We start from the raw sequence: 25,627 nt of genomic DNA on the forward strand, positions 1-25,627 counted from the left end.
ATGAGTAACTTACAAGTAACGTGTGTCGACGTGTGTCAATGATTGCATAACGTGCCTACAACTTATGACCAGCGTAGCGGAACGTGTGAGTCATACGCCGGCATACGTCGTAAAATTTCAAGCATGCAAAAATTTGAGGACAACCTAAAAGTACAACGTTTAAAGCCAGCGTACTACGACATATGGAAGTGTTTTTCAGCGTGCTCTTAACGTATACAAAACGTACCCATAACGTATTCGACGTGTGCCAGCGTTTTAGACAATTTTTTCATAAATCGGCATACGCTGGCTAAATCGTCAAGATGTGACAGCGGCTTTAATGACAGTCTGAACGTTTGAATGACAGTTTGAGTCTATGATTAGATAGATGTGCTGTGTTATGGACATGTCTACAAAGTAAAGTGTTTATCACTTAATTTATTATCATATAAAGTGGTGTATGATTAAAGTTATTCACATGAAGTAATACTTTAAATAAAAGTAATTTTTTAATAAGTTTTTATAAGGATATTGCATTGCTGTGTTGACTGACTGTCTGGACACAACTTTGAGGTTGTGGGTCCATTGATGTTGAGTAATCTACTGATGTGGACCTGCGACCGGGGTTGTGGATCCACCGTTTGGACTTGGAGAGGTTCTGGGCTGAAAAGGATCAAAACCTCGATGAAAAACGGTGCCCAGCTGATGATCCAGGCAGTTGGGAAATCGGTAAATTGTTTATAAGTCAAGGTTGTAACTTGGAATATCATAGCTTTTGTAAGTACTTACCAGGACATAATACTGTATGTTGTCTGCCACTGGTGGCTTCTGGTTATTCATACTTTAGATAGCACTTCGGAGTGTTTGATTGGTCCCATATCAATTGGTAGATCCCTTTCTATCCGTTCTTCTATCTCATCTTATCTGTCGTTCATTCTATTCAAAACCTCGTTGAAGTGTTCTGCCCATCTTTCCATCTGCTCCCTCTCTGGAGTGAGTATATTCCCTCATTTTCTTTTACTGGATTGTCCCCTCCACAGTTAGCTGCTTGGAGATCTTCGCTGCTGTCTCAGCTTCTTCTTCCATGTTCTCCATGTAATATCCAGGGAGTTCGTAAAGTCCTTGAGTGGTTTTAAATATTTATTTAATTAACTAAACCCATTAAGGATAGAATGATGCTGTTTTGTGCATAATATGGAGTACACAATGGAGTTTTATTATATGAGTTATACAATAGAGTTTCATTCATTAAATGAATTACACAATAACGTTTTATAAAACTTCAATGTGGCTTCCTTTTGTGGCCCTCAGCACATCCAACTGACGATCGATTTCTTGCCATGCTGTTGGAAATGCCATGCATGCACCAATAGAATCTGCAACAGAATATAATGTGTTAGTAATCTATCTATAATTCCAGCAATGTGTGTGTGTGTGTGTGTGTGTGTGTGTGTGTGTGTGTGTGTGTGTGTGTGTGTGTGTGTGTGTGTGTGTGTGTGTGTGTGTGTGTGTGTGTGTGTGTGTGTGTCTGTCTGCGACCGCCGTTTCTCGATGACCGACGGTCCGATCTGATTGAAACTTGCCAGGAATATTGCTGGGGACCCGCTGATGTGCCTTTTCGAGGTTTGATATTAATCGGATGAGCAGTTCCCAAGTTACAGCCATTTATCTGTCGACCAATATCTGCGAGAGAGGGGGACGGGAGAGGGGGATGAGAGTGGGGCGAGAGAGGAGGGGGGGAGAGGAAGGGCGAGACTGGGGGGGGAATAGAGGGGGGCAAGAGAGGGGGAGAGAGAGGGAGCGAGAGTGGGGGGAAAGAGAGGGGGACGGGAGAGGGGGGATGAGAGGGGGATGAGGGTGGGGGCGAGAGAGGAGGGGCGAGAGAGGAAGGGCGAGACTAGGGGTGATAGAGGGGGGAAAGAGAGGGGGAGAGAGAGGGGGTGAGAGAGGGGAGGGAGAGAGGTGAGGGAGAGAGGAGGTGGGAGAGGGGGAGAGAGAGGGGGAATAGAGGAGGGGTGAGACTAGGGGTGAGAGAGGGGGGAGAAGGGGTAGAGAGGGGGAGAGAGGGGGGCAAGAAAGGGGCGAAAGAGGGGGTGAGAGAGAGGGGCGAGAGAGAAGGGAGAGAGAGAGAGAGGGCGAGAGAGGAGGGGGAGAGAGGAGGTGGGAGAGGGGGAGAGAGAGGGGGAATAGAGGAGGGGTGAGACTAGGGGTGAGAGAGGGGGAGAGAAGGGGTAGAGAGGGGGAGAGAGGGGGGGCAAGAAAGGGGCGAAAGAGGGGGTGAGAGAGAGGGGGCGAGAGAGAAGGGAGAGAGAGAGAGAGGGCGAGAGAGGAGGGGGAGAGAGGAGGTGGGAGAGAGGAGGGGCGAGACTAGGGGTGAGAGAGGGGGAGAGAGAGGGTGGGAGAGAGAGGGGGAATAGAGGAGGGTGAGACTAGGGGTGAGAGAGGGGGGAGAGAGGGGGACTGAGGGGGGGGCGAGAGAGAGGGGGCGTTACAATTCTTCTTCATTTGATATGATGTCACAATTGACGCTGGGGACCTGAATATGTTTCCCAGGTGTTTCCCAAGTTATGGCCATTTATGATACGGTTGGTCCGATCCAATTGAAATAATTCCCCAATCCAGTCATCGTTTACGCACCTACGGGCCCGTACTAGTACTATATAATGCAAATAACCTCATCATTCTATCCCTAATGGGTTTAGTTAAATAAATATTTAAAACCACTCAAGGACTTTACGAACACCCTGTATATTTATCCTACCATGCAGATTTCTTCACAGCTTTGTCTTGATTAATATTTATTTTACAGTACTTCCTTTATCCTCTGTTTGTTTGCAACCTTCTTGTTTCGGTTTCTTACTATCAATTAGTTTCCATGTTTTTGGTACGAGTCCATGGTTTGTTTTTAGTTTCCGCAACTCCAATCACTTGATTTGTACAATCATTAATCAACTTTCAAATTTTATCTATCACTTCAAAGTATCTCCATTCTTCCCCCCCCCCCACTTTTTTTCTAAATATCTCCAAACTGAATCTTCATTGTTTAAAAAACACTTCTCCCTTAAAAAGCACTTTGAATTGCTTTATTTTCTTATTTCTCCATCAAATGTACCCATGTTGTTCTTCTTCAACACAACCTATTGGTTCACGAAAAAATATTTTCACGAAAAATATAAGTGACCTCTGTATTCGTTATTGTTGTCTGTCTGTCTGTTGTCCCGAGCATAGCTCCGTGGGTTTTGATCCGATCCTGATGAAATTTTGGTGGGAGGTTTATATCATGATCTAGTTGTGTTTTCCTGAAAATTGGCATGGTGCGCCCATTATGGGCGGAGCCACGCCCAAAAAACATGTGTTTTTAGGGGGTAGCCGATTTCAATTTGCATCTTCTCCGAGGGGGTTTGTCGAATCTGACAGGGGTTTCAGTATTTGGTTAGCCCAATGGCACCTGCATAGCCCCACGGAGCTCGATTTTTCATTTTCGTCCCAAGGTCAAGGCCACAAGGTCACAAACTTAGAAAATTGCAAATTGTGTTTATAGGGGGTAGCCGATTTCAATTTGCATCTTCTCCTCAGGGTTTTGTCGAATATGACAGGGGTTTCGGTATTTGGTTAGCCCAATGGCACCTGCATAGCCCCACGGAACTCGATTTTTCATTTTCGTCCCAAGGTCAAGGTCACAAGGTCATGAACTTAGAAAATTGCGATTTTGACAGAAAAATCCATCTTCTCCGAGGGGGTTGTCGAATCTGGCAGTGGTTTCAGTATTTGGTTAGCCCAATGGCACCTGCATAGCCCCACAGAGCTCGATTTTTCATTTTAGTCCCAAGGTGAAGGTCACAAGGTCATGAACTTTGAAAATTTCGAATTTTGACATAAAAATCAGATGACCGCCCAAACTTTGAGAGCTAGGATGACAATATTTTTTATGCATAATCTTGAGGTCATTCCCCACCTAAAGTCTTCAAACCATTTTGCTCTATCTCGAACACCTTGCCCGTGGCGCCCCCTTCAAGTTTGTTTTTACGCTGATTTCATCAAAGTATGGATAATCCGTGGAGTGTGAAATGCCATATAGCCGACATGACGTTATATTGTTCCTGGAATGTTCCAGAGGAAGTTTTGCACAAAAGGTCATAATCCTTGACCTTTGACCTTTAAAGTTCACAAAGGTCAAATTTTCCAAGTTGTGGGAATCGAACCGGGTTTTCAACCTTCTTCGACGAACTAACTCCATTAAGCTATAGCACGTATCCTGTTTCCTTATTTTAATGTCCACAACATTGTTTTGGGACCTTTAAAGGTTATGCAAAGGTCAAATTTTTTAAAGTTGTTGAACGAAACCGGGTTTTCGACATTTTGCAGCTAATAACCCGTCACCCGTACCACATCATGTTGATCATTTTTATAACTTGGTCAAACATTATCACATTGTCTCATCCTTGACTTCTGAAACAATCTACATCGTCAAATACCGCTCGTGAACCATCGTCGTCTTCAGACTTGTTCCTCCTATTCTTCTTCACAAAGATTATTTTCCAAAATTATCACCGAAGTGCTTGGTCCACCAACCCTGCAACCATAACTGTTATCGTGCAACCATGACTGGAAAACGCATCACCAGCGCAAAGGTTGAAGCTCAATACAAGCAACAGTGTAAAAGTGACTCTCGATGTGAAACTGGACATTATTAAGTGAAGTAAAAGTGATGATTGTGCTGTCGACGTCACTCGCCATCTTGGCTTTCTGTCGCTGAAGATCATCCCTGCAAGATGCCAATGAGATCAGTGAGAAAGCAAAGCATACAACACAGCATCCAATGCAAAAGATAACACGTCAGCGCAGCCAAGCAATGAAGGAAATGGAAGGTAAGCTGGCTATGTGGCTTGAAGATCTTCATCAGAAGAACATGCCAATCAGCCTTGACCTTGTCCAGCAGAAGGATATTTTACTCTGAAAAAATCAAAAAAGAAGATGGAGAGAGCTCCACTGTAAGTCCCAGTGTGAAACAAAAGCCCTTTGGTACAAGCCGTGGTGGTTTCATCGGTTTCAGGCACAGAACGGTTTTAAGAATGTACGAGTGCAGGGGGAAGCTGCAAGTGCTGACATCGATGCTGCTGAGGCATTCCCAGACAGGTTGCGGCATATCATCGAGAATGGTGGCTACGACCCTCGCCAAGTTTTCAATGCAGATGAGATGGGTCTGTATTGGAAACAGATGCCGTCAAGAACCGACATCTCCATCACTAAGAAAAGTGCTCCTGGCTTTAAGGCTTTGAAAAACCGCCCACCTCTTTTAACAGGTGGCAAGGAAAAAGTGACAAGAAGCTGAAACCTTTGTTCATTTATCATAATGAGAACCCATGGGCAATGAAGAATTATGTGGTCTTGTCTCCATGTCTGGTCTCCTATATCGACTTCAGGATTGGTCTCCTATCACTCCTACCCCAGATATTAACTCAGCCTGGGAATTCTTCCACAGAAACCCTCTGTGTCTCTGTCTCTGTCTCTGTCTCTGTCTCTGTCTCTGTCTCTCTGTCTCTGTCTCTGTCTGTGTCTGTGTCTCTCTCTCTCTCTCTCTCTCTCTGTCTCTGTCTCTGTCTCTCTCTCTGTCTCTCTCTCTCTCTGTCTCTCTCTCTGTCTCTCTCTCTGTCTCTCTCTCTCTCTCTCTGTCTCTCTCTCTGTCTGTCTCTCTCTCTGTCTCTGTCTCTGTCTCTGTCTCTGTCTCTGTCTCTGTCTCTGTCTCTGTCTCTGTCTGTGTCTGTGTCTCTCTCTCTCTCTCTCTCTCTCTCTCTCTCTCTCTCTCTCTCACACACACAGATTCATCCTATCTCATCTTCAGTTATCCTACCCTTCTTCCCACCCATGGTACACTGAACCCTGTGGTTAGGCAGTTTCCCTGAAACAACTTGTCTTGTTTTCCTGAAAAGCAAACCTGACTGAAGGCATTCTTAGCTTATTCCACAAAGCCCTTATTCCAGTGTTCATTTTCACTGGAGCCAGAAAACATCTGTTCAACCTCAAGATTGAACTCTCAAACTTGTCTTCCTCCTCCAAAACCTGGTGCCACCTTGTTCTTAACAACGGACATATCAGCGAAATTCCAATGATCAGCAAGGTCATGGTATCCATCATTGCAACTAATAGTCTGGATGCAGAACTGGAATTTTACCCGAGGTGTGTTTTGGAGTACATACACAATTTTATTGCAGATTCTGGTAACATAGACTATACTAAACTCGAATCTGAGTGATGCCACTTTGTCACGCTTGAGCAATTTTTTTTAGGAGCAAAATTCAAAATGGCCACCATCAAAACCGTTTTTTGGCCGTAACTCGGCCAAAAATCGAGATATGAACCCGATTTCAGTGGCAAACCCTATGTTTTGGGGGTCAAGGAATACACTGATATGTTTAAATAAACCATACAACTCATACTAATAGTCTATATCGCAATTTTTCTATCGATATATAATATTTTGACTGAAAAAATATCGACCGAACTATTTTCAGCCGTAACTATGCCCAAAATCTATATGAAGCTGATTTAAGTGGTAAACAGTATATTGTCTTGTATTGTATTGTATATCTTTATTTCCAACAGTACAGTTAGGTAATACAATGATTAGGTAACTACAAACTATAATTAATTATATTAACACATAACCAAATAAACATAATAAGCAAGGTTTACACAAATCTAACACAAATTTAAATCCAAAAAGGGGTCTGTACATGCTATCAACTATGAATACCCTGATTGGTTGCTGATGAACTTTTTTCATTCTACTTTCACTCAATCTTTCTTTCACTCAATCTCACATACAAGACAGCTGCATAAATCAAATAACTAGTGTTCACTCAAGTTCCACAGCTTCGCTTGCTGATACAGACTTTGTTTGGTCGTTCTGACATTCCTCCATACCATGGCAGCCACAGAACAATGAACAGGAGAGCCTGGCGGCAGAGCAACTACATCTATTCGTTGCACAGGGTCGCACTGAGCTGCACCCACACCTGATCATCTTGAGAACATTATCAGGAGCTCTGATGACATCCAGAGGCAGAGACACAGGGAGCAACATGCTCGACACTTCTTCATGTGACCATCCATGACTCGTTGGATCGATCAATGGTGGGTCTGGATCTAATGCAGCCCGCCATATTGCTGCCTGCAAGTGCGCTCTGAGAACGTGTTGGATGAAAGCCACAGTGGTTGGTGGTAGAGTTTTTAACTCTGGTGCTGATGTCAGCTTCTTGTTAACCATCTTTGAAGACCAGACATCAAATCGAATTGCTGACATGTCTTCTGTTTCCTGGGATTCATAGCAAGCAGCAAAGAAGTCAGTTGCTTCAGATATGACATCTGGTAATTCTGCATCAAGATCACCAAGATAATTTAATTGACGACCATCTTTGAGGTGTTTCACAATTGTACCTTTTCCGATACTCCACAGGTAAGCAACTGTCACATCCAGACACCACAGTCATGTGCTGCCAGAACTTGGGTGACAATGTGTGCATGCTTCTGCACTGTCGCCTTGATGTCAACAGACGATCTGTCACGACTTGTACCAGCCATCACAAGGTTGCATGCCAGTACCTTCAGTTGGTAAAAATGCAACAGCAATATGAATACATCTGTGTCGTCTGAAATTACCTGGATACTCGGAACTCCTGATGAGGCCAGAAGGACCATTTGTTGTACCATAATAACATCGGCTTCTTCGTGAGTGGTTCTTAGGTCAGGCCTTTCTACTACTTGGTATTCTGCAATTTCCATAGGTATTGGGTTAGGTCCAGTTAATATGAGCTTTGTGTTGGTAGAAAATGCTTCAGGATGGTCTTTGATGGAGCTGCAAATGATATTTATTAACTGGACTTTGTTCTCTGTCACTGTCAAAATGATCTTTTGTGCAGGGAGTGGCGTCGTCAGATTCAGCTGGTGTCGTCGACTGGCATCTTTGCCTGCACGAGCGGTTCACGTGACTTTCTTGATGCTGTTGTCATAATACCGGTCAAAGACCAAATACGTATCACATATCTTCAGCTTATCTCTCAAATAAGAAAGAAGATTCTGCACATAGTCCCCTACTGTTCCTTTTGATGGCCATTGAATCACCCACAGCAGAGCACAACCATCTACAATGATTGCTCCATCAGCTGGAAACATTCTGTCAGACACCTCTACCTGCAATTTCTGCTTCAAGACTGCTTTCGATTTTCTGATTCGCATGTCACCGTTATCTTCAAACATAGAAGGCGGTACTGGGGCGAGCTCAAACTTCATGATATCTTTCAGGTTGATGTCCCTCACTGCCTGAAGGCCCAACACTCTTGAATATATGAGCCCCGTATCATATACAGGTGTTTGTCTGACCTTTATCTGCTTTCGGGACACTGCCATCGTGACGACTTGTTTGCTGAGCGGCTTGTTGAAGCTGTCTGGCCATTGCTCCTCATACTCCTTCATCTGCTTGACTCCTATGCCAACAGAAATGTCAGCGTTGACAATGTTTGGACTCATTCTTCCAGATACAATGTTCACAAGCCCATCCGGGTGATTCTCTGGTTGTAGAGGGTCAATACATGTGGCCAATCTTTCTCGTAGGTTCTGTCTGTCACTGAAATCGGGTTCATATCTTGATTTTGGCCGAGTTACGGCCAAAAAACGGTTTTGATGGCGGCCATTTTGAATTTTGGTCCTAAAAAAAATTGCTCAAGCGTGACAAAGTGGCATCACTCGGATATGAGTTTAGTATATGTAACCAGAATCTGCAATAAAATTGTGTATGTACTCCAAAACACACTTTAGCCAATGGCTGCCAGACTATAACATGAAATCCTCATTTCTCTCCAACGACCTCATCTCAGATCACCAATTTCGATTCAGACCAGGTCTCTCCACCTTAGACATGCTGCTCCAACTCTCCCAACAATGGATGGAGGCCCTCAATGTAAGACATGATATCAGGGTCATCTCTCTGGACATGTTTCTAGCTTTTAATAGTCTGGCATCCCACCTTGCTCTCCAAACTGTCTGCCTATGGCATTCAAAGCCAACTCCACTCTTGGGTTACTGACTTCATCCACTCTCGCAGCCATGTGGCTCTCAACGGAATCCTTCCATCTCTTCCTGTCAAGGCTGGAGTGCCACAAGGCGGTGTCTTATTCCTAATCTTCATCAACGATCTTTCCAACTCCGTGGAAAATCCCCTTTATACATTTGCTGACGACTTCATCCTCTGCCGTGACATCCCCTCATCCTTCAGATAGGTAGGCAGCAGCCTCTTCCCTCTTTTTAGACCTTGACAAAATCTCAAGCTGGTGAAACACTTGGAATATGTCTTTAAATCCTTACAAATCTCACACTCTTTCTCCGAAAGGACCATCTGCCAAACCCTCCAATCTACTTTCTTAACAATCCTCTTGAGAAAGTTCAGTCACTCAAACTCCTCGGTATCACCATCAGCCATGATCTTTCTTGGGCAAACTACATTTCAAAGTTGGCCTCCAAAGCCAGTCGCCAACTGGGCATTCTGTGTTGCACAAAGTCCTTGCTTAGCACACCTATCTCCTGTTCACCTAAAAGGCCTTCATTCGCAGCTTGATGGCATACTGCTCTCCCTTCTGGGCTGGTGTCCTTGCTTCACACCTTGCTCAGGTTGATACCATGGAAACCAAGCCCATCATGATTATTGGAATGCGCTGTGATGAAAATGAGTCTCTGGGTCTATCACTTTCCCATTGCAGACAGGTCGGTGGTCAGTGAAGGGGAATCAAGAAAAGTTTTCTGCATTTCAAGTCAAGCTTTGCCCATCCCCACCCAGTGGCAGCTTTACAATGGCACCAGGCCCACACTCAGAAGGGGCCCAAAGCAAAAAATGTATATATTTTAAAGTGTACACATATCGATACGTTTCAATAAAGCATATGTATATAATTTACTGCAACTTTCTAAAAAAACATACTATTTTAATTGAAACTAGGACACTTTGATGAATTCTCCATGAGTAGTCGCACCTATGGTGAAAATTTTGCGTCAATCGGTGAAGCGGTTGCAGAGAAAACAGAAAAGATTAGCATAGACGGATGGACAACCCAAAAACATCATGCCTCTGGCGACTTCATTAGCGGAGGCATAAAAAAACAAACCACTATTTCGTGGCGTGTGATGTCACCGCACTGTTAATGGCGTACGTTGCAGTTCCAGTTCCAAACAAAAAGAGCGGGAGAGTTAAAGTTACTTCAGAGGACAATTAGTAACACAAATTATGAAAAAACATTTGAGTGGTGCTCGGAAATGCAGGCGTATAGCAGATACGGATGAAAATGAAGCCAAACTGCCTCGTATCAGCAGTTATTTCAGTGACAGTGTTTCTGCTTCGACTTCGAATGAAGTTAGTGCCTTCGACTCCTCTTGATGAGTGTGTAATTGAGACTCTGTGGGTCCAGGCTGCACCGATGGCTCTGACGACGAACATGCTGTTTCTGATGAAATTGTTTCGCTAAACACACAGGAACATGCATGCAGATAGCCTACAGGAACGTATACCACTAGCTTCCTCCGATGCTGCCTTGTGGACTGTTGATGCATACACCCAACAATAAATATTGCATGGATTTGAGCCCCGATTTCTAGCGAAATTGTGATGAGAAATGTGCAATATCATCAAGACAGCATCAGGATAGAACAAGGTAATAAACGTTTTGATGCATTTTTTAAAATATGTAAATTAAGTTCGTTTAAAGTGAACAACTTTTCGAGCAGGGATTGACTTTTTATTTAACCTAAATGTCTGCTATAATAAAAATAACAACAACAATAATAATAATAATAATAATAATAATAATAAATGTTGGATGGTTTGCATTAATATTTAAATGTTTTTTTTATTTCAGGAAAATCTGTGATACAGCTTTCAATGAAGTGTCTCCGAATTGTGAAACTGTTGAAAGGCCCTGGATGATTGATTCACCATCGACTGGCTGTATCTTCTGCTTCATGTGCAAGTTGTTTGCTCCAAACAAACCAACTATACCAGCCAGTAGAGGATTTGAATTGTGGATCACGTGATTCACATTGGCAGACTTGGTGACCATGAACGATCGACTGAGCACCAACATCTCTCACAATATACACTACATGGCCAAAAGTATGTGGACATCCCTTCTAATTTGTGGATTTGGCTATTTCAGCCACACCCATTGCTGAGCGGTGTATAAAATTAAGCACACAGCCATGCAATCTCCATAGACAAACATTGGCAGTAGAATGGGTCGTACTGAAGAGCTCAGTGACTTTCAACGTGGCACCGTCAAAAGATGCCATCTTTCCAACAAGCTAGTTCGTCAAATTTCTGCCCTGCTTGAGCTGCTGCAGTCAACTGTAAGAGCTGTTATTATGAAGTGGAAACGTCTAAGAGCAACAACAGCTCAGCCGTGAAGTGGTAGGCCACGCAAGCTCACAGAACGAGACCACTGAGTACTGAAGCGCGTGGCATGGAAAAATCGTCTGTCATCAGTTGCAACACTCACGAACTAGTTCCAAACTGACTCTGGAAGCAACGTCAGCACAAGCGCTGTTCGTCGAGAGCTTCATGAAATGGGTTTCCATGGCCGATCAGTCGCACACAAGCCTAAGATCACCATGCGCAATGCCAAGTGTGGGCTGGAGTGGTGTAAAGCTCACCACCATTTGACTCTGGAGCAGTGGAAACGCGTTCTCAGGAATGATGAATCACGCTTCACCATCTGGCAGTCTGATGGATGAATCTGGGTTTGGCGGATGCCAGGAGAACGCTACCTGCCCGAATGCACAATGCCAACTGTAAAGTTTGGTGGAGGAGGAATAATGGTCTGGGGCCGTTTTTGATGGTTCGGGCTTGGCCCCTTAGTTCTAGTGAAGGGAAATCATAACGCTACAGCATACAATGATATTCGAGACGATTTAGTGCTTCCAACTTTGTGGCAACAAGTTGGGGAAGGTCCTCTCCTGTTTCAGCATGACAATGCCCCCATGCACAAAGTGAGGTCCACACAGTGATGGTTTGTCGAGATCGGTGTGGCAGAACTTGACTGGCCTGCACAGAGCCCTGACCTCAACCCCATCGAACACCTTTGGAATGAATTGGAACGCCGACTGCGAGGCAGATCTAATCCTGACCTCACTCATGCTCTTGTGGCGGAATAGAAGCAAATCCCCACAGCAATGTTCCAACATCTAGTGGAAAGCCTTTCCAAAAGAGTGGAGGCCGTTATAGCAGTAAGGGGAGGGAGGGGGGGGGGAGGACCAACTCCATATTAATGCCCATGATTTTGGAATGAGATGTTGGATGAGCAGGTGTTCACATACTTTTGGCATTGTTGTGTGTATATATTGTTGTGGTTACCAGATTCGCAAACCACCATTCAGGTCCCTTAGGTGAGGTATCTCGGTAAGTGCATGTGTAGTTAGGCCCAAACCCGTTGTCTAGTGGGAATACATGTCATTTATACGTGCTGCGACTCTTCAGGATAGCCGTTTTTCTTTTACTATCTTTATTTTGGACCAATCGCCACCATCACAACCACAACAACAACCACCAACCACAACGCAGCTTCACCACAACCGCCATGACCTTTACCGTCGCAACTCGCCACCATCGCATCACCGTCATCTCGCGCCACTCATGGGCACCGATGCTGGACTCGTGTAGGGCGCACGTTGAACAGCGTGTACAAAATCACGGATTTTCTGCTTCAAAAACGGATCCAAAACGACACACGCCCACTTTTTGCCGTCCAATCGGTGAGCGAGGGGCGAATTGGCCCCGCCCCCAGGGCGATCGATATATGCAAATTTGTGGATCAAAAAGCCTTCACGCCCACTTTTTCTCGGGCCAATGGGGAGCGAGTTGAAAGGTCAAAGGGAGGGGGTCAAAGGCGAAGTTACGGGGGGATAAAAGGACGGTGTTCGTCAGTCAAAGGAGTCGTAAAGGTCGGAACGAGGCGAAGGAGTCGGAACAGAGAGTCAAGACTTCGCGGGCGGTGGAGCTGCTCGTCGTGTGCGTTGAAGTCGGAACGGAGGGGACGAGCTGTGGAGAGGCGGCGAGGGCGGACGAGGGGGTGCTCGCGTCGTGCAGGGAGCTGCACCCCTGGGAGGCCGGCAGCGCGACCTGGCCGAGGTGGAGACGCTCGTCGCGCACATAATAAAGATCCTCTATACCCCGAGCATCAGCAACCCCTCCTGTTTCCCCCGCGCTGAGATAGTGCGACCAAGGGGGCCCCGTTCCCACCCCCTGCCAGGCACTGTCCACGAGGCCCGCGGGTTGCGGGGCCATCGCCGCTCCGCGTCTCATCACCAGACGGGTAGGCCCGACCAGGTCTCGGCCCCAGGCCTACCTCATTCTTGAGGGTATTTCTTTTCCTTGGTTTTGGGTATGTGTTGTCGGCGCCGTCTGTGAAGTAGAATTGTATAAGTGTTGTCGTGTGCTCGGTAGTCGGTATTAGCTCTGCACTGTGTTTTCACTTTTATGTTTGCTTTTTGTGTAAATGGAATTGTGTTTTCTTTTTTTTGTGTGCATTTGGTGGAATTGTATTTGTGTGCTTCCCGTGTGCCGAGAATAAATGTGCTTTATTGTTGAACTGTTTCCCGCTTCGCTTCGTCTTTTTCCCCATTGAACCCTTGCTTCACGTAAAGGGTTGGTAGTGGGCTGAATACGCCCGATAATTAATCGAACCGTCGAGGTCGACGATAACACCGCTCGGTTATTCTGATAGTACGGAACGGGTCGCTTAAGTGGCCCGTGTCCGAAGTCGACCTGCGGCGAGGTGCGATCGCCCGGTCTACCCTCCGCGTGGGTACTTAGGTAGTTCGAATTTGGCGAGCAACCCTATCCCACGCGGGGGCTGATTGGCTCGATCGCGGTGAGACCGAAAGGTCCACCCGTGACTGGTTCCCGGCGTTAGTCCGAGAGGGTCACGACTGGATTGTCCGTCCGGTGGGCGACGTGCCGCGATTCGAGTTACGTGGCCGTCGCATGCCGGCGGGCGCGAAGACCGCAACACTGGTGTCAGAAGTGGGATACAAATTCATCGCCCTCCTCGCGGCACTGGTATCGGAGAACAGGAAAACGGGCTCTCCTGTCTCCAGCGAAATTCACGGGAATCGGTCCAGGGGTGAGAGAAGCGACCCCCGATTCCCTCCAAATTACGAGCGAGCAAATTAACCCTTCACGAGAAGCAAGATGGCGTCTCAAGGCGAGCGGGAGCCGGGGGTATTAGAAATGTATATGTGTAATAATGTAGAGTCCATGGTCCAGGATGGAATCCCCGAGCAGGAAATGTTGATTGTGCAGGAACACGGACTCGCCCAACTAAACCCAGAGCCCGAAATGGGTGCGGCAGCGGCCGCAGTGTATGACACCTCCCCCCCCCTCTCCACCAAAACCCTTGCTGAAACGGCTCAGCTGAGTGCACCCGACGTGGCCCAGCTATGCGCCATGCTGGCGGCAATGACAAATGAAATAAAAAACGAAATGAAAGGCATGAACGAAAAGATGGATGCGAATACACAAAAAATGGATGAAAAGATGGATACAAATACAAATGAAGTGAAAACGACGATGGATGCGAATACACAGCAAATAAACGGAATGGAAGCAAACATGAAAGAAGAAATGAAAGAGCTGCGGGGTGAGACGCAGAACATGGGCCGATGCCTGCAGGCGGGCATGAAGGCCGTGACCAGGGAGCTGGGAAGGGCGACTCCACGTGTGGGAGCAAACGAGCTGGGTGGGGGTGCAACGGCTGACAGGCCCGCGGTGGAGGCGGGTGAAAAAATAATTCGTGGAACGTGTTGGGCGAGGGTCGTGACGATGACCGAAAGGGAAAAATTAAATGGGGAGACCAAAACGTGTGAGACGAGACACGAGGTGACGACAACAGAAATAATAGTTGAGACAAGGGAGGTAAAGGGTGAAGAGTTGGCAGAGACACGGGAGATGGGAACGATAGAGGGAAGACTACACGATGAAGACGGGGTAAGTGACGCGCACGCACACACGGAGGTAGTGGAGGACAATGGGGGTGAGCTCGCGGAGCGTGTTGGGACCCGGTGCGAGCACCTGGATGGCCTCCTCCAGGAACGAGGGGAGGGAGTATGCCCCCTTGAGGCGAGTCACGACCAGGTGAGTTCGGTCGTGCTTTGCGAGGTTGAGGGGACGAGTGCTGTGGACAGGTGCTTGGAGAGCTTGGGGGGTATAGAGGCCCCGGAGACCCTTGTGGGGACACGAATCCCCAGTGTGGTTGTCCCTGTGTGTGTGGTGCAAGGTGTGAGTGCGGCCCCGTGTGTGGAAGCGACCCCGTGTGTGAGTGGTGTAGTGGCGATGGTGCCAGGGTACGTGCTTCCCAGCACGCCGTGTGTGGATGAGGCACCGTGTGTGAGTGTCGCTGTGTGTGTGAATGAGGCACCGCGGGTGAGTGCCCTCGCGTGTGTGAGTGAGGCACGGTGTGTGGATGAGGCACGGAGTGTGAGTGAGGCACCGCGGGTTAGTGCCCCCGCGTGTGTGGGTGAGGCACCGTGTGTGGAAGAGGCCGTGTGTGTGAGTGAAACGGCCAGTGTGAGTGAGGCACCGCGGGTTAGTGCCCCCGCGTGTATGAGTGAGGCACGGTGTGTGGATGAGGCACCGCAGGTGAGTGCCCCCGCGTGTGTGGGTGAGGCACGGAGTGCGAGTGAGGCACCGCGGGTGAGTGCCCCCGCACGCGTGAGTGAACGGCCGTGTGCAAGGTCGTTGTGTGCAAGGGAGACCGTGTGTGTGAGAGAGCGGTATGTGAGGGAGATGTCGGTTGGCATGCGGGAGCACGCAGCCGCGTCTCCCGGTGTGAATGTGATGGAGTGGACTGTGTGCGTCGTAACACGCAGGTGTGCGTGGGTGGAATGGAGACGACGACGGCGACAGAGGAGAGAAAGCCGAGTAGCGGCTGTAGTTGTTTCGAGGACCGTGCCGGGTTTGCCCAGCAGTGAGCACGCGGTTCGTGCTGTGCAACGCACGAGACCACCACGTGCTCGCTTGCGAGAGTGAAGTCCCGGTCCGGAAACGCCAGCGGTGGATTTGCCGATCCCGCGGACGGACAAAGTTTAGGCAGGTAAATGGATTTGGACCGGACGGGTTCTCCACGCGATCGTGTGTGTTAAGCTCCAACGGGCAAAGCACATGTGTTCGCGTGGGGAACCCCTCGAGACTTGGGGCTTGTTTTTTTTCTGCGCACGGTGACGTCATGGCTGCACGTGGGGTTGGAATCCGGCAGGAGGGGTATCTCTGCCGGATGGCACCGTCCAAGGAGGGACGAGGAACACGTGCAGCTGCATGACGTCACGGCCAGGTGCAAAGTGCGCGAGCTCTGAGTTGCCGCGCAGGTGCTGCGCATGAAAAAAAAAAAAGCAAGCCTCACTTTCGGGTGTACAGGATTCCTGGGCAAGGGGTGAAAGACCCCCTTACCCTGGGCACAGGATGGAAACTAGTTAGGGGGAAGGGTTAGCTTAGTTAGACCGACTTCATGGGGCAGGGGTAAGTCCTCATGGAGTCCGTGGAATGGATTAGTTAGAGGGATTGTAGCCAGATTTAGGTTGGGAAATGGATTAATGAATTATTTGGAGACAGACAGACTTTGAGTGTGTAGTGGGGACGTAGTTTAGCTACGTAGTGTTAAAAGGAACGTGCTATAGTTGAAGGGACGACGTGGGAGCACGAGTTAGTTAGGGGAGGTAGTTAGAAGGATGGCAGAGTTCAGCGGTGAGTGTGTTGAAGAGTTGGTGAGTTGTGAGGTGAGTACTTGTTGAGTGAGTGAGGCCAGCGGGTCTGTGTGAGTGGAGTGAATGGGGAATGCATGGTGCGATGAGTGATTGGGGGGAGGAGTGACTCCCGCCCAAGGGACCCCGGGGTCAGTGTAGAGTGAGTTAGGGGGTTAGTCAAATTGAAAAATGGAGGTCGTTTTGTTGTTGGTGGGAAAGTAGGCTCGAGACCCATTTGGAGGGGTGCAGGAGCCCTGTTGACGGGCTTGGGAGCGTGGCTGCGAAAGGTGAGTATCGCTGAGTGGGTACCCCGGGCACCAGGCTAGTCGGCCGCGGTAGGCCAAGGGCCCATGGGGGGCCGGGATAGAGTAGTGGGCACGGGTGCGCCTGCTTGGTGCGGGGGCCCGGGGCGCCATTAGCCGCGTGGGCAGTGCAGTGGGCACGGGTGACCCTCGGAAAGGGGCCCGGGAGGCCGGCCTGCCACGTGTGCGTTTCAGGGGAGGTGCCATGGGGGGCACTCCCCGGTGTTAGGGAGCTGGTAGGCTCGGAGGCAGTGTAGTGCCCGGGGGTGCCATAGCGGGAGATTCGGCAGAGGGTCGTGCCTGCCAGAGAGAGCCACGTGTCCCAGCCAGGAGACCGTGTGAGGGCACGGAGCGAAAATTGGGGGGCGAGGCCCGAAATTGTGAGGACACCAACACAGGCGACGGGAATCTGGGTTGTTAGAACCATTAGTTTAAGCGAGAGGCGCTTGTTGAAAGCCCCGGGGTAGTTTAACAGTTAAATGGTTAGGGTAGATTAGGAGATGTACCCCTCCGCACCATCCATCCCCTCGCTGTCGTTGTGGGCCGCTGGACCCACTTGGTGTTAAGATCGCCGAACTCTGGGGAGGCCATTCTGAGGCTTCGTTGGGCCTCGACACAGGACGTTAGCTCTCCCTTGTTCCCCTCCGGGAAGGGAACGTAGGGGTTGGGAGTAGGCTAGGTGACAGGATAGGTTAGCCGAACAAGGACGATAAAGGGGGTTAGGGGACGATTTATAGTGGGGGAGTAAAAATAAAAACAACAAAAAAATAAGTTGGGGCTAAATTGGTGTTTGACAAATTAAGGGAGTGGGTATGTACAGTGACAGGCAAAGGCGATAGGTTGGGAGGGAGACAGGTAGGTAGGTCCGAGCCCGCCTTCCAAGTGGCCAGCACCACCGCACTCCCTCCACCAACCTCCACTGAACGGCAAAGGCTGGCCAGCTTCATCTGCTGGCTGCGTTGCTGCGAGGCAGAGGCCGGCCAACTTCATCGGCAGCTGTTGTTTTGCTGCAAGGCCTGTGCCATCGGCTGGCCGTGTTTTGCTTCAAGGCCTGTGCCGGCCACTTCATCTGCAGCTGTGGTACTTCAAGGCCTGTGCCGGCCAGTTCATCTGCCGGCTGTGTTTGCCTGCAGCGGCCTTCTTCTGCGGGCTGTGTTTGCCTGCCACCTTTGCCATGCCATGCCCACTGCCCACGTTCACCAGCCCCGTTCAATTTTTGCTTCCCCCCCCCCTGTTCATTTCCATGTGCGCCAGGATCCGCAAGGCAACAGTTTGCAAGCTGCAAGAACTGCCCTGTTGGCAGCTACAACACGGGCCTGCAGTGGCGGCCCGTGCACCGTGTTTGTGTTCATGCATCCATTCGTTGTGCTCATTGCGTGTGCCACTTGAGCTGGCACGGAGACTACGTTTGTGCGGCCCATGCACCGTTGTGGTTCACTGAGTTCAGTTCAAAAGGGAAGGCCTTGGACTGCGTGTGAGCAGCCAGCCACGTTCCCTGTCACCTGCATTGTTTGAGTCAGAGACTGCATGTGGGCAGCCTGGCTCCATGCTAACTGCTTTCTTTTGCAGAGTTCAATGATCCTGGGCCATGGTTTAGTGTAAGATTTGTAAGTTAAGGTTAAGATGTACTGTACATATGAGTGCGCCCCCGGCATGTATGTCTTAGCGCCGGCAATTTTATTTAAGTCGTCCGTGTGAGTGAGTTTGTTTAGGTAGTTACGCAGCCCTCAGGTTATTTATTTTGGGGACACGAATACCATGAATGTCGCACTCAGGGATCCGTAGGTAAAGTGTACTAGGGGAAAACTACACATGATGGCACACGAAAATTTGACGACTCGGGACGAGTCTGTAAAAAGGGAAGGGGTAGTGTTGTGGTTACCAGATTCGCAAACCACCATTCAGGTCCCTTAGGTGAGGTATCTCGGTAAGTGCATGTGTAGTTAGGCCCAAACCCGTTGTCTAGTGGGAATACATGTCATTTATACGTGCTGCGACTCTTCAGGATAGCCGTTTTTCTTTTACTATCTTTATTTTGGACCAATCGCCACCATCACAACCACAACAACAACCACCAACCACAACGCAGCTTCACCACAACCGCCATGACCTTTACCGTCGCAACTCGCCACCATCGCATCACCGTCATCTCGCGCCACTCATGGGCACCGATGCTGGACTCGTGTAGGGCGCACGTTGAACAGCGTGTACAAAATCACGGATTTTCTGCTTCAAAAACGGATCCAAAACGACACACGCCCACTTTTTGCCGTCCAATCGGTGAGCGAGGGGCGGGTTGGGCCCGCCCCCAGGGCGGTCGATATATGCAAATTTGTGGAGCAAAAGCCCTTCACGCCCACTTTTTCTCGGGCCAATGGGGAGCGAGTTGAAAGGTCAAAGGGAGGGGGTCAAAGGCGAAGTTACGGGGGATAAAAGGACGGTGTTCGTCAGTCAAAGGAGTCGTAAAGGTCGGAACGAGGCGAAGGAGTCGGAACAGAGAGTCAAGACTTCGCGGGCGGTGGAGCTGCTCGTCGTGTGCGTTGAAGTCGGAACGGAGGGGACGAGCTGTGGAGAGGCGGCGAGGGCGGACGAGGGGGTGCTCGCGTCGTGCAGGGAGCTGCACCCCTGGGAGGCCGGCAGCGCGACCTGGCCGAGGTGGAGACGCTCGTCGCGCACATAATAAAGATCCTTTATACCCCGAGCATCAGCAACCCCCTCCTGTTTCCCCCCGCGCTGAGATAGTGCGACCAAGGGGGCCCCGTTCCCACCCCCTGCCAGGCACTGTCCACGAGGCCCGCGGGTTGCGGGGCCATCGCCGCTCCGCGTCTCATCACCAGACGGGTAGGCCCGACCAGGTCTCGGCCCCAGGCCTACCTCATTCTTGAGGGTATTTCTTTTCCTTGGTTTTGGGTATGTGTTGTCGGCGCCGTCTGTGAAGTAGAATTGTATAAGTGTTGCCGTGTGCTCGGTAGTCGGTATTAGCTCTGCACTGTGTTTTCACTTTTATGTTTGCTTTTTGTGTAAATGGAATTGTGTTTTCTTTTTTTGTGTGCATTTGGTGGAATTGTATTTGTGTGCTTCCCGTGTGCCGAGAATAAATGTGCTTTATTGTTGAACTGTTTCCCGCTTCGCTTCGTCTTTTTCCCCATTGAACCCCCATCTTGCTTCACGTAAAGGGTTGGTAGTGGGCTGAATACGCCCGATAATTAATCGAACCGTCGAGGTCGACGATAACACCGCTCGGTTATTCTGATAGTACGGAACGGGTCGCTTAAGTGGCCCGTGTCCGAAGTCGACCTGCGGCGAGGTGCGATCGCCCGGTCTACCCTCCGCGTGGGTACTTAGGTAGTTCGAATTTGGCGAGCAACCCTATCCCACGCGGGGGCTGATTGGCTCGATCGCGGTGAGACCGAAAGGTCCACCCGTGACTGGTTCCCGGCGTTAGTCCGAGAGGGTCACGACTGGATTGTCCGTCCGGTGGGCGACGTGCCGCGATTCGAGTTACGTGGCCGTCGCACGCCGGCGGGCGCGAAGACCGCAACAATATAAATGTATACTAATAAAAGGTAGTGTGTGTCAGTGTGTGTTTCAGTGTGTCAGTGTGTCTCCTCCATTACTCCAAAACCATAAAACCTAGCAGCCTGAAACTTTACATGCATACTAAGAAAACTCCAAGGAAGTGAGAGTGAAAATTGGATGTTTGGGTTAATTAAAACAATCCTTTGGAAGATAATTAACAGCCATATTTCATTATATCCTTCATCAGGTGATCCTCGGCCACCTCGCTGTGGGTCTTAAGGCGTTTCCTGGGTAACCTTGCTGGGGTCTGAAGCGCCTCATTTTTTTGACCTGCTCAACTTTACCTTGACTTGGAACAGGCTGCAACTTGGAACAAGCTGTTCATCATAGCTACAAATCGCTGGTACATTGCAATGCTTACAAACGCCCGGAGACGTCAGCATTCGTTGCTTTATTTCATTTCCGCCTTTGCATTCGCCACAAGTATCTCTTAAACTAAAATGAATTACAAAATTTAAGCTCCAGAATCGAACTTACAAGCAGTTCCGACTCCGAGAAAAGTGTTCATTTGTCCAATTCAGACACGTGACATTTTGGGCTTCTCTGGGAGGTGTATGTTTAATATGATGGGTCGGTGATTGCTAATCGCGTGCCAAGGGAGCCATTTCATATCGACCGTTTCATTGGAGTGCTTGCTTGAATGCTTAAGCCACTTAGCGAGTGCTCTCCAAGCTGCTTGGTTGTTCGTTTTGGGAAAAAGTACACTTGCTTTCAATCTCACATCGACATGACGTACGTTTCCACCTTTGTTGGGTCCCGCGGTGCTGTGCGGTGAGTGTCTCGGGAGGTGTCTTATCCACTGAAAATGTGGAAAGATCGCTTTGTGTGATCTCCATTTGTAATCCACTTCTTACTTCGACATCGACGTACAGTATATTAAAAAAAAAACAATAAGGTCAATCCGACCAGGTGTTCGCCATGTTTGGTCTTGCTGTGAAGACATAAAGTATAGATCGACATTTTGTGTTCTGTGGCTTGATACATTCTTGAATTGAATTTCGCTAATTACCCACTTTAAATCTTTTTTCAAAGAACACTGTTTCAAGGAAAATCTTTGTGTTTGTCGTTTTTATTTACTTGATGCGTGTGTACATTTACATATGTGTGTATGTACATAAACTGTATTACCACAATGGCATTTGGCACTAATGGTAAGGGTGGTGGGCTTGGGATCCAAGGATCCCGAGTTCAAATCCCACTTGGCTGTTGAATTAATACCAGGTGGGGTTGACTCTGCCTGTCATCCTTCCAAGGTTGGCAAAATGAGTGCCAGGTTGCCGGTATCTTGTGGCGGAGTGGCGACCTGTCCAGGATTGTGCCCAATAGCCAAGGAGACTGCTTAGGCAGCACCAATGCTCTGCACCGAGTATGGTCCCAATAGATGGATGGATTTGGCGTGTGTGTGTGTGTGTGTGTGTGTGTGTGTGTGTGTGTGTGTGTGTGTGTGTGTGTGTGTGTGTGTGTGTGTGTGTGTGTGTGTGTGTGTCGTTGTGTGGTATCTCGATATGCTATTTTCAGAATGTGGAATGGAGTCCTCCCAGGATGGGCTCAAAGTATCCACCTTTATTTCGGTAAGGGGTGATGATTCATGGACCAAGCTGTGAAGTTTTCTGTTCTCAAAGTTTTGTTCCGACGGCTCTCTTCAGGATCGTCACTGAACCCTGGACAGCTTCCAAATGTAGTTTGTTTGGAATAATGTTCCCAGGCATGGTTTTTAATATCTCTGTGAGGTTCTTTGTCATCATTCCTGTAGCTCCAACTATCAATGGTGCAACTTTGGCATTCTTCAGCTTCCAGCGTCTTTTTACTTCATTCTTGAGGTCTTGGTATTTGGTCATTTTCTTGATTTCTGTCTCGTTTAGTCAAAAATCACTCGTATTAACACCTCACTTAGCAATGCTAAGTTGCACTGCTTCTCTCCTTTTTGTACCAAAGTATTGTTGTGGTTACCAGATTCGCAAACCACCATTCAGGTCCCTTAGGTGAGGTATCTCGGTAAGTACATGTGTAGTTAGGCCCAAACCCGTTGTCTAGTGGGAATACATGTCATTTATGCGAGCTGCGACTCTTCAGGATAGCCGTTTTTCTTTTACTATCTTTATTTTGGACCAACCGCCATGATCACAACCACATCAACCACCGACCACAACCACCGCTTCACCACAACCGCCACGACCTTCACGCACACCTCACAACCGTAGCATCGCCACCGTTCTTGCCCCGCTGTGGGTACCGGTGTTGGACTCATGCAGAACGCGCGTCGAACAGCGTGTACAAAACCACGGATTTTCTGCTTCAAAAACGGATCCAAAACGACACACGCCCACTTTTTGCCGTCCAATCGGTGAGCGAGGGGCGAATTGGCCCCGCCCCCAGGGCGATCGATATATGCAAATTTGTGGATCAAAAAGCCTTCACGCCCACTTTTTCTCGGGCCAATGGGGAGCGAGTTGAAAGGTCAAAGGGAGGGGGTCAAAGGCGAAGTTACGGGGGGGATAAAAGGACGGTGTTCGTCAGTCAAAGGAGTCGTAAAAGTCGGAGCGAAAGAGTCAGCAGAACGAGAACGAGGGGTCGGAACGAGGAAGAAAGGAGTAGTAAAGGTCGGAACGAGGCGAAGGAGTCGGAACAGAGAGTCAAGACTTCGCGGGCGGTGGAGCTGCTCGTCGTGTGCGTTGAAGTCGGAACGGAGGGGACGAGCTGTGGAGAGGCGGCGAGGGCGGACGAGGGGGTGCTCGCGTCGTGCAGGGAGCTGCACCCCTGGGAGGCCGGCAGCGCGACCTGGCCGAGGTGGAGACGCTCGTCGCGCACATAATAAAGATCCTCTATACCCCGAGCATCAGCAACCCCCTCCTGTTTCCCCCCGCGCTGAGATAGTGCGACCAAGGGGGCCCCGTTCCCACCCCCTGCCAGGCACTGTCCACGAGGCCCGCGGGTTGCGGGGCCATCGCCGCTCCGCGTCTCATCACCAGACGGGTAGGCCCGACCAGGTCTCGGCCCCAGGCCTACCTCATTCTTGAGGGTATTTCTTTTCCTTGGTTTTGGGTATGTGTTGTCGGCGCCGTCTGTGAAGTAGAATTGTATAAGTGTTGCCGTGTGCTCGGTAGTCGGAATTAGCTCTGCACTGTGTTTTCACTTTTATGTTTGCTTTTTGTGTAAATGGAATTGTGTTTTCTTTTTTGTGTGCATTTGGTGGAATTGTATTTGTGTGCTTCCCGTGTGCCGCGAATAAATGTGCTTTATTGTTGAACTGTTTCCCGCTTCGCTTCGTCTTTTCCTCCATTGAATCCCCATCTAGCTTCACGTAAAGGGTTGGTAGTGGGCTGAATACGCCCGATAATTAATCGAACCGTCGAGGTCGACGATAACACCGCTCGGTTATTCTGATAGTACGGAACGGGTCGCTTAAGTGGCCCGTGTCCGAAGTCGACCTGCGGCGAGGTGCGATCGCCCGGTCTACCCTCCGCGTGGGTACTTAGGTAGTTCGAATTTGGCGAGCAACCCTATCCCACGCGGGGGCTGATTGGCTCGATCGCGGTGAGACCGAAAGGTCCACCCGTGACTGGTTCCCGGCGTTAGTCCGAGAGGGTCACGACTGGATTGTCCGTCCGGTGGGCGACGTGCCGCGATTCGAGTTACGTGGCCGTCGCACGCCGGCGGGCGCGAAAACCGCAACACTGGTGTCAGGAGTGGGATACAAATTCATCGCCCTCCTCGCGGCACTGGTATCGGAGAACAGGAAAACGGGCTCTCCTGTCTCCGGCTAAATTTACGGGAATCGGTCCAGGGGTGAGAGAAGCGACCCCCGATTCCCTCCAAATTACGAGCGAGCAAATTAACCCTTCACGAGAAGCAAGATGGCGTCTCAAGGCGAGCGGGAGCCGGGGGTATTAGAAATGGATGTAGAATGTGTAGAATCCATGGTCCAGGATGGAATCCCCGAGCAGGAAATGTTGATTGTGCAGGAACACGGACTCGCCCAACTGAACCCAGGGCCCGAGGTGGGTGCGGCAGCGGCCGCGGTGTATGACACCTCCCCCCCCCCTCTCCACCAAAACCCTTCCCCAACCCCTGCCGAAATGGCTCACTCAAGCGTACCCGACATGGCCCAGCTATTCACCATGCTGGCACAAATGAATGCGGAAATGAAAGGCATGAACGAAAAGATGGATGCGAATATGAATGAAGTGAAAACGACGATGGATGCGAATACACAGCAAATGAAAAAAGAAATGAAAGAACTACGGGGTGAGACGCAGAACATGGGCCGATGCCTGCAGGCGGGCATGAAGGCCGTGAGCAGGGAACTTAAAATGGCGACTCCACGTGTCGGAACAAACGAGCTGGAAGGGGGTGCAACGGCTGACAGGCCCGCGGTGGAGGCGGGTAAGGAAAAAGTAATTCGGGAGACAAGAGACGAGGTGAAAGTAATTGCGAGGGAGAGAAAAGAACAATTAATACGGAGAGCAAGGATGAGGTACGCGGAGATCGTGAAAGAGCAAGGAGTGAAAAACAGGGAAGGACGGGAGCGACTTAAAGAGAAAGCAAGGTTGACCTACATAAAGATAAGGGAAAGACGCCAGAAAGAAGCAGAGACCAATAAACACGATGAAGACGGGGTAAGTGACGCGCACACACACACGGAGGTAGTGGAGGATAGTGAGGTTGAGCTCGCGGAGCGTGTGGGGACCCGGTGTGAGCAGCTGGATGACCTCCTCCAGGAACGAGGGGAGGGAGTATGCCCCCTTGAGGCGAGTCACGACCAGGTGAGTTCGGTCGTGCTTTGCGAGGTTGAGGGGACGAGTGCTGTGGACAGGTGCACGGAGAGCTTGGGGGGTATGGAGGCCCCGGAGACCCTTGTGGGGACACAAATCCCCAGTGTGGTTGTCCCTGTGTGTGTGGTGCAAGGTGTGAGTGCGTCCCCGTGTGTGGAAGCGACCCCGTGTGTGAGTGGTGTGGTGGCGATGGTGCCGGAGTACGTGCTTCCCAGCACGCCG

At 49.4% G+C, this 25,627-nt stretch overlaps 1 long non-coding RNA gene across 1 annotated transcript in view; it reads right to left on the bottom strand.

The window, feature by feature from the left end:
• Positions 1 to 1,174: 1,174 nt before the first annotated feature.
• LOC147032843 (uncharacterized) overlaps positions 1,175 to 25,627 on the bottom strand; it is a 33,577-nt gene continuing 9,124 nt past the window's right edge. The window contains exons 2-3 of the long non-coding RNA XR_015055373.1: positions 1,563 to 1,662; positions 1,175 to 1,355 (exon numbers count right to left, since the gene is read on the bottom strand). This is a non-coding gene — a long non-coding RNA (uncharacterized LOC147032843). The remainder of the gene's footprint in view (positions 1,356 to 1,562; positions 1,663 to 25,627) is intronic.

The sequence above is a fragment of the Eptatretus burgeri genome, chromosome 2, assembly GCF_056783735.1.
Source record: "Eptatretus burgeri isolate ZD-2024b chromosome 2, Ebu_testis_v1, whole genome shotgun sequence".
Taxonomy (NCBI): Eukaryota; Metazoa; Chordata; class Myxini; order Myxiniformes; family Myxinidae; genus Eptatretus; species Eptatretus burgeri.